Source organism: Habropoda laboriosa, unplaced genomic scaffold, assembly GCF_001263275.1.
Source record: "Habropoda laboriosa isolate 0110345459 unplaced genomic scaffold, ASM126327v1 scaffold18, whole genome shotgun sequence".
NCBI classification, from domain to species: domain Eukaryota; kingdom Metazoa; phylum Arthropoda; class Insecta; order Hymenoptera; family Apidae; genus Habropoda; species Habropoda laboriosa.
In genome coordinates this window covers 1,593,076-1,606,235 of record NW_017100152.1, presented here as the reverse complement: position 1 = coordinate 1,606,235, position 13,160 = coordinate 1,593,076, and the positions used below count along the sequence as shown (strand labels likewise).

Genomic DNA, 13,160 nt, shown 5'->3' with positions numbered 1-13,160 from the left:
GAGCACAAGAAGGGAATAGTTTGAAATGAACCGTTAAAAATTTCATCGAATAAAACAGGCGAAATAATAAGATAAGAGAGAGGGGCGTTATAGCAGTAAGAATGTTTACGGGATTCGTTTCTAACAGCGGGAAAATTCCCACCCGCATTAGACATAATGCGAGACGGCCCTGCTTCTAGTCGAAAGCAATCGAAGGTAGTCGAAGTCGTCCGAGGACAGTGGAAAATAGTGGGATGTTTCCCCTCTTTCGGTTCTGACCATCCCTCAGTCCCCACCATCGACGCGCATCCCTTCCTTCACGCCCAGTATCACCATCTCTGTCGCACTGGTGCCGGTTGACGGTTCTCCCAGTCGCTTCCTCCTCCCTCTCTGTTTCTCTACCAGCGGCTATCTCCCTCTCTCTTTCCTTCCGTCTTTGTCCGTCTCTGTCTCTCTTTCTTGCTCGTTCAGCTCGTTCTTAACGTCAAACCACTTAGGGCCGCGGACCTCGGCAGTCAGTCGATCTTTCCTAGCAGCAGCATTCCGACATTTTCCACCTGATCGCGCGCGGGCAGTCCGGCAAACGCCATTTTGTTCGTCACACACGTCTGATCGTCACGTCTCCTCGTTAGAGAGAGGCTCCTCGTGCGTACAAACGTTTGTATGTGCCGCGCACCCTTCCACGCCCCGTCGAACACCTGCGTTATCAAAAACAACAAACGAACGAACGCGAGACGCACTTTGTAACACGGATCGCGTTGTTGTGTGGTGTGCCGGTGGGTTTACATTGGACCGTTCTCGTCAACCGACAGCCACGGCCAATTCGGGAACGGAAAAGGACGCCGGGTGTTGTTTTTCCGTTGAACGAGACCCGCACGGAACACGGAGTGCGTGACCCCGCGTGGTGTTCTCTCTCTCTCATCCTCGACGTTAGTTACTTCCCGTAGCCCACCGTGTAAGGACCACGCAGCGAAACAGATACATGAGAACGTGAGTACGCACTAGATTCTTCCTAGTATACGCGCGCATCTCCGCTGTCCTCTTGTCTATCGCACGTTCCAACGTTAAATCTTGTTTTTTCCTGCCTGCATGGCATCGGCTGCCATGTTAGACCGGCGTCTCTTTCTCCTTCTCCCTCCTTCGCTCCCACCATTTCTCTCTTCCTCTCTTTCTCTCTCTGGCTGCTAACTCTGTTCCCCTTCCTCACACTACGTGTAAATGCGCTCTCTCCCACCGTTGTCTCGCTCTTTCGCTTTTTCTCTCTGTTTCTCTTTCTCGGACGCGCGTGTATGCGAGTGGTGTTTCGACAGGAGCGTTGAGACGAATTTTCCGATTGGGAATTTTAATGATAACAAGGATAACGATGACAGTGCCGGTGAGAAACGACGAGGACGCCGCCTGTCAACCGACCTCTCGCCTTCTTCATTGACCTGCTGCTCGTGTCTGTGTTTTCGCTGTCGTCGCGTAATTCGCGTCCGTGCATGTGTGAGAGAAAAACACCGAGAGAGAGAGAGAGAGAGAGAAGCAATAGGGGCGAAAGGGATGGAATGAGCATGCTCTCTCGTAGAACAACACGAGTCTAAACGAAACGTCGTGCCCCCGTGATTCTACGCAAGTGTACACGGATGATTTTTCCAATGTTTTTTGCTCCGTCTCGAGAACGATGCTTCTTCGCGGAAGTCGTGCGTCTTTCGAGAGAAGGAACATAACCTAAAAGTTAGAAGGTGTAGGCGCAGTTCTTGACACTTGGTACGTTATAACAGCACGTGTACGCGCGTTCAATGCTCCAAGATAGCGCGTCAAAGTGTAACCAATCAAAGTAACCGGAGTTTTGTTTATTTCGTGTGCTCGTGCAAAAGCGCGGGAAGCGCGGCAATGGGAAGGGAGGGGTTAGACCATGAGGTTTTTAGAGTGTGTCGTTACGATTCGCGGGAAACACGTGTCCGAAAAAAATGTTTCTCTCTACAGAAACAGAAATTGCGCGTTTGTATTGCGAAATTTCGAATCGGAATGACTTCAAAGTGACTCATCATTACGAATCAGATTAAGGAAGGAGCTTTCCATGAATAACGCGACGCGCAGTAATCGAGGACGATAGTTAACTCAACGCGTTATCTTCACGCGGAAATTTTTACTTCTAGGAAAACCTCTAATCAGTTTCGCTACTTTTCGGCGAACCACCACAGCAATTTTCATAATGATATTTTGATATTACGTCGGTGCATACAAGTTTTTTGATTCCCTCGTTTCTTTTTTTGTACCATTCTGCATGACGTAGATTGTCACCGACCAATACCAGTGCGCCTGTTGCGTTCTTGTGAAATGCAATAGAACATAGTGTTTTTTGCGCGCTGGAGAATGATCGCGCGTCGCACTTATCTGTCGATCGTGCGCGACAAAAATTTTTAACCGAGGAAAAATTGAATCGCTGCTGCTGCTCTCCTTTATGAATTGTTTCTAGTGCTATAAACAACTTAGGTGTGATTTTGCTAGTAATATTTCGATTCATGTTGTGTTATCTAAAGCTCGAAGGAAAATTACAAAATCCCGGTGCGTTTTTCACGTGCTCTTTTCCACAGGAACCGTGTGTTATCTCGCTTCGTATCTTACTTCAGTGGTTCCCGTGGACGATGCGTCATAGCGAATTATTAAACACTTCGAAAAAAAGCAACTACTTGACGTCACCACAGACCACCTGTCTTATACGCAATTTTCTCTAACACGTGGATTCGGCGCGTTAGTCGGGCTGGTAATTTATGTCATTGCTGTCGCTGTCGACGGGTTTTTCCAAAAATAAAACACGAATGAGCCGATCGCCGCTCGTGATGCGATCGGAAAATTACCGATTGACATCACACACCGTTGCATCGTTCCATTAAAATCAACGCTATTTTTTTCTCTTTCCGTAGTATTTTTCAGAAATTTTTTGGATTTCTCTTTGCTGCGGGAAAAATAAGGCGTGTATCGATCGAGGAAAAGAAACGCTCGCTTCTGGCGTCGCTTTCGCGATCGTTTCAGACACTCTAAAGAGTTGCAATTACGCAATCGTTCTAGTATCAAACCTGAAATTTTCCGAATGAAAATGCAAACCTCGTTGCACGTTCCTTTCACGCGTGTTCCTTGGGAAATGGGACATCGTTGAAAGCTTTGATCTTGTCGTACACGAGGTTCGCGTGATTTATGGGTTTGGTAAATTCAGCTCTCGTTGGCCATACTTGTCTGAGATAGTGATTAGACTTTGTGTTAGCCTCGAATATTTGTATTTTTTGTTCCTGTTGTTTGTAACAACGTCCTTCCTTTTTCCTGCTGTATTTGTCTCGACCAAAATTATCTCTTTTAGCCGCTTGTTCTTGCCTCGTTTCACTAACGGTTCGTTTGAATATTAAACGAGACACTACGTCAAAAATCGATGGAAAAAATTCCCTTCCGGCGAACGGACGGTGCAACATGTGCGGATGGGGGGGAAAATTGCACCTTGGTGACGATAATTCCGACGAGTGGAGATTAATCAAAAAGAGAGTAGCAGCAACGGCGCGAGAAGAACAAGTCGATCGGTCGATCGAGAAAAATAAGGACGATGTCGAGCAACTCACGCAGCCATGCGGTTCCAGAGCATACCGGCGCGGCGGTGAGCTCGTCACGGTGCGAACGACCTCTCTGTTCTCGCGTATGAAACGATGCTGGAACGACATAAAGAGGGAGATCCCGCGAAAATTCGGCATCGGTTACAGCATCGTCGAGGTCGAGACTGCGAGAAGCGTGCGTTTCGAATACAACTATGACTAACTTTGGGAACACGGTTTTGGAAGTGACATGTAGTTTGAATTATTAATACGTAATTAAAACTCAAATTTTTCACTCGTCTTCAGTAGAGTTTCCCCTTTTTATACCGGATGAGTCATGTAACTTACACGGTTAACTTGTTCAAAAGAGATAAAGAGAACAGTTGAATGGTTTCACAATGGTTATGTTTCTTAGAAAGAAGAGATGAAATTTTCGAATGCTTTGATAACAACAGGTGTACATTAATTGCCAGTAAATGAACCGATAATACAGTAGGAATTTTTGTTGTATGCGTGGGCTATTTGCACGAAACGCGTTTTATTTCCCGCGCGAATAACAAATTGCGTATTTATCGAGGGTTTCTCGAACACCAGCGGAGCGCTACACACGCCTCAGAGCCACGGATTACAACCACCACTACTGCCGATGCAGCGAAGAAAACGCGGTGGGGATAGGAGTCAATATCGAAGATAACCGTGCGAACGTCTTGACTTGGCCCCGTTCAATCTTTTTCCATGCCTTGAAAAATGTGCTTTCTCGGCTGTGTGCGCGCGCGCGCGCGCCCCACGCTCTTCTCTTCCCTTTTTACTAAGCTCGCGCGTATTTCTGTTACGCTCGACGCGTGTAAACGCTCGAAACGCCTGATATTATTCGCTTCGTCTCATTGTTGAAAACAGCTTACCCACTACCGACTAGATAATTAGTTGTATCGTTTCTCTTATCGTTTTTATTCGTCGCCAAAGTATATATGTAGGTACACTCTGTGTTACACTCGGTACTGTGCGCGCGTAAATATTAAACGAAATCACGATATAGTCACAGAAAAGTAGTTGCCTAGGGATTTTCGGTCCTTGGTCGTCGTTCACGCGTAAGAAAACGATTCTATGGGTTTTTGCGTCGCTTTTTCAACATTGTGTACAGAATGGTCCATGACGAAGTTTTTCTTTTACGTATCTGGAATATTGTTGCTCCATTCTCTTCCCTTCCGTACGTGTCTAATTTCAACTTGTGCGAATGATTTAATCGTTATTAAATGTTTTCCTGGTAAATGCTAATAAGTCGTGATGAACATGTTCCCTTGCTTTTCGTTTCTAAGGCTGCTAAGAGTTTGAAGTTGCTTGTTTCTTCGTCGTCTTCTTCTTCTTCTTCTTCTTCTTCTTCTTCAGCAGCGTAGTAGTTTCACATTTACGAGGAAATTTCTGTTTTCGTTGAAACGAAATCGATTAAGAATCGTGCGTCACCGTGACGCTTTGATGCCTTCTTGAAAAGGCTTGCTACCTTCTACATTATGTTTAATTCATCAGTTGTTCATTAACGCGAATTAATTTTATAGGCAGTGTAGCGGTTAAATTTTTAACGAGCTGTTCGTTTAAACTTTTCCTGACCTCTAATTGGACACCATCGAATTTTCGTGATTACACTGGATCTCCGCTTATTCCGATTTTTCTTCTGGAATAAAAAAAAAACAAGAAAAGAATAATCCACCGGCTTTTAAAACCGGTAATTAACGTGTAAACACCTTAGTCATTGGCGACGTGTCATCTTTCTCAATGCAATTACTTTAACGATATTAATAATTCGTCAAGGATTAAGTATATAGACTGATATAGTTGTTAGATAGTTACCAGAGGGTTGCTACCGTTGAAAATTCTAATTGACATACCAGATAAATCGTCGGTTTTATCGGAAGGCTATAAAATACGAGAGATGATGAAATGTAGCAAACTAGATCGAATTTTAAAACACAAGCCACTGTCTATCGTCGAGTTCGCTTTCTCTCCCTTGCGGTGCGCGTCTGGGCAAAAACTTCAAATTCCGCGAGCGGGATAACGCCGCGGGCGAAATTGCCGGTATGATTAATACCGACGAAGGCAAAACTAACGTTGGCGTGGCCACCTATGGAAAAGTCGATAACTAACAAAAAATAGGCATCAGTGGAATTAAGAGAAATTCCGCGAGCCGTCCGTCAATTTATGTACGCGAGAAAGTTACTAGCGCGAGTGCCCAATGCCTCTAACGCTTTTTTCGCCATCGCGAAACCTCCGGAACGGTTTTCAATTTATTTCATGGATTTCTCTGTGACTCGTTTAGAAGTGTCATCGTGGGAATAGCTACGCGAAACAATTGTACAAATTTATCCTATTTCGTATATAATGTAACAAAGGAGGATTTTTTAAACGTTCTTATTACATCGTGCAGTGAACAGTGGATCAAATTGAAAAGTAGCAAGCGAAGAAGGAACGGATGAAAATGAATAAGAAAAAATGTTTCATAGAGAATTTTAAACGTAATTGGAATAATGCTTTCGTGTGACGGGGCAGAAGATTGGAAAAGAGAAACGGATGTGAAAAGGTTGTTCAAAGTTGTAGGATAATGACGATTTCTCGATTTTCCATAAAATTGTGCCTTGGCTTTCCCACGTGTTTCGTGGAATTCTACTTTCGCACGGTATAATTTCACGGAATGATACTCGCGCGTGTTGAAGAACGGGTAGAAGAATACCGCAGAGACAATTAAACGTCAATAAGAGCGTGTGTAGAACGAGGTGTCGAAGCATGTATACGAGAAACGTGGCTAATCTCCGGGAAGGAAGAGAACTCTCGGGTTGTTGCATGCTTGAGGATGTGCTGCCGGAGAAATCTCTTTGATTTTCACACGTTGCGTCCAAAACAAGTATTCAAGCGACGTTCACACGTCGCAAACCGAATTGATTTCCCCTTTTTATCCCGCTCTTTTCTACTCTGTCCGATTTTCTATCAGTCTCGTTCTAATTCATTCCTTTTTTTCGGTTTACAGTCGAGTTAGTAGAGTTATTCGGTCAGAGAAGCTGCGCTTTATTTTCCTCTTTCTTTTCCGTTCAACCTGGAAATCGTTTCCGCTGATAAGGATGATTCATAGGCTGCAAAATATGAATTATCAAACAGAGCTTTGCTGAGAACGCAACAAAATTGGCTATCGTCTTATGTACAGCGTACATACACCACTGGACAGAGAGGGCAAAGAATACAGAATCGTAGAAAATGCGTAAAAGTATATTGGAGGAATGCGTAAAATCAGAGAAATATCGTAGATTATGTTCTCTGGCACAGTTTCGCGAACAAAAGAAATAGAAGCATGATGGAGCGCCGCGGCCGGTTCTATGAGTTAGGCGTCCAAGGAGGAGAGGCCACTTTGGAATATAAAGCTCAGTTCGCGAGAAGAATAATCGTTCTAGGTTTTCCATGGCGCGCTATAAAGCGTACAGAATCGCGTTGCTTATTTTGTACGGCGCTTCCCCTACTTTTCTAGAGAATTCTCTTCGTCTTACCAAAAAAAAAGGCAGTTTCCCGTTAGAGGAATAAGGGGAAAATGTTGTTGGTTATTCTGTAGCATTGTTGGAAATTCCAGGAAAATATAACTTCTCGAGAAGTTGAGTTTCGGTGAAACTGGATTAACAGGATTTCAATCGCCTGAGTCTTAGAAATAATTCGAAATGGAAGAGAAACTTTTCGATTAAGACTTTTGCAATCGTGATTTGAAGATAGAGGGTAGCCTTTTTCGCAAAATCCTTCTATCGAATCGGATTACTTTTTTTTTTTTTTGCTTAACCCACATAGAAGGGGCGGGAGTGGAATGAAGAATGACGAGTATAAAAAAATTGGAGTTCACGTTGAATAGTTTGAAATACGAGGTTCTCGGAAGCAGAGAGATCCCCTGCAGTACTTCTTTTTATCGACCGGTTAGCCCCCGTCCACGCTCGACGAGTGCTTATTAACGACTCGAAGAATCGTGGTTTCTTATATTTTTTCTCGAATAGCGAAAGGAGAAGAATGGCTGACGATTCTGCACAATTCCGATGAATAGAAAAAAAGAGCAACCCTCGAGCACAAAGGTGTTCTGCCTGAAATGTAACCACCAGAGAGAGTTGGAAAAAATCACGAGTAGAAGCTACTACACGTGTCCTCGCGAGTTATCGAAAGGAAACACGAAGAAGCTTCTTTTAGAAAAAGACTACCAATTCTCTTTCCTACTTCTTTATGCCTATATGTGCGTGCGTATGTGTATGAAACGAAAGGAAGCGTTGATCGCGATGTCAAGAAGCGGAGGATCATCGATCGCGAGAAACCATTTCCCAATTCGTCGTGATTATAGTCTTGGAATTTGACTCGATTCCGTTGGCAGGCGTTCCTTGTTAGAACGTTTGACGACATAATTACGAAGGATCGATAATAAGAAACACGAACAGCTTCCTGCACGGCGAATCTTTGCACTAGGAGAGGAGATGCCACGGCACATTAACCGAGGAACTTGTGTCGCGCTATTAAACAGAAGCGAAGGATCCTCAGAAGAGCATAGAGAATCGGTTTTTCCACGTAAAGTACCCTTGATAATGGTACTGATCTTCGAGGGGTTATTGTACGGCTGGATAGATATGGTGGTGATTTCGGGGGAGGGGGCAGGTGGGGCTGATGGAAGGAAACCTATCATCATCTGAAACCTCTTTGATTTTGGAACATTTCCAACAGTGGCCTCGTATAAGTTTTGGACAGAAGATTTTTAAACGATTCATGTGTAAAGGAGACATCAGAGTCGAGTTACTCGTTAGTAACAGGTTGATAAAGGAGGAATAAAATTGTGAATTAATTTCACGGAAAGTAAACGAGCACCGAAAATCGGATATCCACTCGTGCATATTTCAGCGGGTTGTCTCAGTCGTAGTCGATGGAAACGTCCATCGAAACGTTCCGCCTTAATTAAACCGCTCGATGGACGTCGGTGTGTGTCCGTGGTATCGTGTCGCTGTAAACGCGTGTATCGCGACTTTTATCGCGAGTCGAAATTGAAACGACACCGTGCCGCGCGATTATACGCGGTAAATTGAGTCCCGCGCGATCCCCGGGATTTTTGCGAAAACAGACGCGCGGAATCGACAGGTGCTCGCTCCCTCGCTCTAAATGAATTCCATGGTGAACGATAAACACGTCGATCGCTGTGATTTCGCGCTTCATTTTATTTATTTGTTTGTTTAAAACGGGTGAGAAAGAGCCGCGGGTTACGAGAAAGAAATGGGAAAAATAAATAAAGTACGATCAAATTTTCTAACTTTTCCCTTCGTCTCTTCTTCTTCTTTTGAGTCTTATTTTTGTACGGATCAACGCTTGTAGAAACAATGGAAGAAACGGTGTTTTTCGAAAATGCCTACTCAGAGACCACGGATTTTCGTCCTTAAATGACATTGACAGCCGGCCAGAGCAATTTCCTCTTTTCTCCTGTTCGAAACAGCCGCGAACTGGCTCGCTAAAAGCAAAACTTTTCCCATTTAACTGGTACCACCTCTCACCGGCTCGTGAGAGGAACGTAACGCCGTAAGATTTATAGAAAAGCGCGGCGACGCTGATTTTTCGAGATAATAACTTCCCTCCCTTTCGCGCTCGTTCACCGATCGCCAGCCGTTTCCTTTTCTTATAGCAACAGTGGGTGTCGAAGACCTGGCTTAAAAATTCTTATCGTTGTTTTATCCGAAAAAAGGTATATTCTTCGGGCTTAGGGATTGGAGAACAGGTAGACATCTTTCTTCCCCTGACACTCGAGCAGTTCATTCTCCGTTTCGAGTTGTTGCAAAGTTTCCTCTAGTTGGTTACTTCTTTCCGAGGGAATTTCTCGTTCGAGACACGAAACTCGATTCGACATCTATCGGAGCTGGTCAGACGCGAAATCTCATAGCGTCAGAGACGGATTCAGGGAGCGTAGGGAAAAGAGAAGATTCTCAGAGCTGATCCTTTTCGTAACTGCTCCCTCGCAAGAAGAAAGCACCGGGGAAGTACCGGTTGTTTCCGAAGAAAAGTAACATTTCTAATTAGAGCGATAATTACACCGATTTTCGTCGAAAATTTCGAATGGTAATCGGTGGGGGAACACGCCTCGCCGCAAGTCTAAAGACAAAAGTCTCGGTGGACTATTAAAAGCGACAGAGCAGGAGGGAGTTGCGTCGCGAAATAACTTTCATTACAGAATCAAGTATGGAGAAACTTGGTAATCCTAAGTAAACAGAGGGTTAAGGGTCGCGTTCCAACCGAACAAGAGAGGGGGTAGAAAGAAAAAGAGCGGAGAAAGCATAGAGAGAGAGAGAGAGAGAGTGAGTGAGAGAAAGAGAGGGGGGAGTACATAGGGCAGTGTTTTGTGCGTGAGGGAGAAAAGGCCGCGGCGTGAGGGTGGCTGTCGCGAGAACAGCAGCGGGACAGGTGAGGGAAGAGGCAGGGGGTTGCATAGGCTTCGATGGCTAAAGGACGTATACAAAAGTATGATAAAGGGGTTGGCTGGAGGAGTGGATCGCGGAGGGGGTGTTCTCGGTGACTCGTCGGAAGAAAGGGTAGGGATGGCGGCGGTGGTAGCGGGGCGATGGGGGTGACGGCGCCTAGGTGGTGGAAGTGGAGAAAAGGGATTGTTTGAGAGCATCGACGACCAGACGAGGCCACTTGCCTCCGTTCGACACCCTCTTACGCGCCTATCGCCTCCCTTCCCCCACCCCATCGCCCGTGCTCCGCGCACCGCGCTGACGTCACAGACCAGCACACTTTTAAACGAATAATGCAAATTGATTTTGCGATTGTCGTCGCCGTCTACGCGCCTAGATGCCATGCACCGATGCTTCTGTCGCCCCGTTGAAAGACGACCTTTGTTCCTGCCACCTGGAGAAAACTGTCTACCCTCTCTCTGTAAATGTCTGCCTTTTCACTTTCGCCTCTGATAAACTGATGCTGGAATTTTTCCATTGAAAATGGCTATTGGTGGGCTCGTCTCTGGTGTAATGACATTGATAAAACGATAGTAAACAATTTTTTAATCGAATCGAAAAAGAGGAATTAGCAGACTTGCGTATTTCTATTTTTCTACTTGGAAGCGTGTCCTGTCGTTGATAGGAAAGAAAATTCGATAATGCCTCTGTGTTCTGCTACCGACTCTTTCCGAGCAACAAATTCACAAAGACGTCGATAACTTTTCACGAACGTAAGAAACATTCCTTTCTTCCTTTTTTTCTTTTCATTTATTCATCAATCGCGCTGCGCATCGTTGCATTTGCAATTCGGGTATTTCCCATGTATAGCGATAGCAATCGACTTTACGGTTGCAACATAGAGCTCTCGAGTATCGGCGTGACAATATTTGCCGACAGATACGATCAAATTTATTTAGCCGTCTTAAACAAGAATTGTTTTCACCGTGTTTTTTCCCACTGATTTGTTTCACTTGCATCGAATATTTCTTCCGATTTAGTCGCGATTTCGAGGCAGGAAAAACACGTGGAAGGGTTAAGGAACTGTGAATGACGCGGGAGTGTGGCTCAGGGACTCGTTTCGTCGATGTTATTTCGAACGCGTGTCGATCGTGAGGTATTTCCGGAGTTTCCTGTTTTTCAGGGAATTTTTCATGCACGTGACGTTCGTGACCTTCGATCGGCCCTAATGCATTCACGGACTGGATTCGTGTGTACAGGACAAAGAGAGAAAAAAATGGGGAAAAAGGCTCGCCGAGGCGCTATTATCTTCCCGTGTCGCGTCGAAATTAAAATTTATATGGTGCACAACGAAATGGAGCGATGCATCACTTCGAGTTCTTGCCATGATGGCTGAGAGAACCAAAAGAGTAACGCGAAAGCCCCCTTTCTGATGAATTGGAAAATATTATACCATGAAGATAATCTTGCGTGAAAAGTGTCTCGTAATTGTCTCAATTGTAATTCATCCATTGGAGCTTAAGTGAGTAATATCGTTTACACGAATGAAAATGCCGATAACCGATGCACGCAGCACGCGGAGTACTCGTTCAGAAATCAATTTAGTAGAAGTCGGGTGCACTCAGCTGCGCATTTTGGCCCGGTGAAACACTTTACTCTACCATCTAGTGCAAAAACAAGTTTCAGAAAGTTGTGCACGTACACATACACACACACACACACACACACACACACACACACACACACACACACGTACACTTGCCTTGTGCGTTCAGCTGAAGTGAAAATGAGAAATCGACTACGCGTCAAGGGTCATAAAGGGGTGTATATGTAGAAAGAGTTTACGAAATGACGCTGCAACGAGTGTTGTCATCGAGTGTGCCGTGGGACACGGTGTTCACTGTAAACGAAACTAAATTGTGCACACTCGTGTATCGCGAGCATCGGTTGGCCGACTACTCGGTTCGACTGTCGAGCGTTAATTATTTAAAAAACGTGTCGTCGAGGTATATAACCTGGGAGAAGAGAGGGGGGGAGACAGAGAGAGAGAGAGAGAGAGAGAGACTGCTTTTAAAAGTAACATTTCTCCTGTCAAATGACGACACGCTGGCCGATTAATGATAAGTATATGTATAAACCACGCCTCTGTTAACCCGACGTGACAACCGTTCATTATCGTGTGTGTCTGTTAATTAATTGATCGCGAAAAGACGGTGACGGTCATCGTCAGCACACCAGAAATAAATTAGCGCATCGTGAAACTTCCATCGTTGATTTTAGCTATGTGAAAAATCATTGTTCCATGAAATATCGTTAACATTAAAAAGGAATCGACTCTCGTAATTCCAACTGGCGACATACCGAATGACGCAACTACCATAAGATTCGAGTTTAAACGTTACACGAAACTGGCGCGCTCTCGTGTTCGGTGAAAAGATATCCCCTTATAATCATTACACCGTGTGTCTCCCGTTTCTGTGTCCCCGTCGGTTAAAAGACAGGCCCCGTTTCGCAATTCCTCGAACTAGCTGGCTAGCTGCATGGCTGGCTGACTAGCTGGCTAGCTAGCTAACCCCCCTTTTAGTTCTCTCTCGGTTCTTGCAGTTTTCTCTCGATCCCTTCGGAATTTCAAGTACGCAATAATTTAATCCTTCGCCTTTCCTTTATTCCCGGCGCGGCAGAGTAGAAAGGTTAAATAGATTAATTGCTTAGGTCGGATCGATCGAGTATGACAGGGGTGGCTCTCTCTACCTCCCTCCCCGCTTTATTCCTTTTTTCCTGCGCCTGGAAATTGCTATCGCTTTGAGAATTAAACCCGGACTCGGTTCACTCGCTGCGAACGAACAAAGGGAGTGGGGGTGGAAAGACGGAAAGAAGAGGAGGGGAGAAGGCGGTGGAGGATGAGGAGGAGGAGGTGGGAGGGGTGGCTGTAGGAGGCCGTGGGGTGGGGGTGGGTGAGGTAGTGCCATAACGATGATGCTCGTTATTCGAAAAAGAAAGAAGAAAATATATCGCTGCCGAGGACTGTGATGAACGAGAAAGCAGAAGGCCGTCTGATATCGTTTTTTCGCTTTAATAAATCCCTCCTGCTACACCCCTCCCCCTCCTGTTCTTCCATCTCTTCCTTCTTCGGTGCACTTTTTATTTCTACGATTTTATTCCCGATGGTTTTCGAACGGCGGCT

General features: G+C 45.0%; 1 protein-coding gene across 1 annotated transcript in view; it reads left to right on the top strand.

Annotated features, from left to right (window-relative positions):
- The first annotated feature begins 483 nt into the window (after positions 1-483).
- The window catches only part of LOC108575550, a 65,073-nt gene continuing 52,396 nt past the window's right edge, over positions 484-13,160 (top strand). Inside the window, exon 1 of the mRNA XM_017938375.1 lies at positions 484-969. The gene's annotated coding sequence lies outside the window, so the exon portion shown is untranslated. The remainder of the gene's footprint in view (positions 970-13,160) is intronic.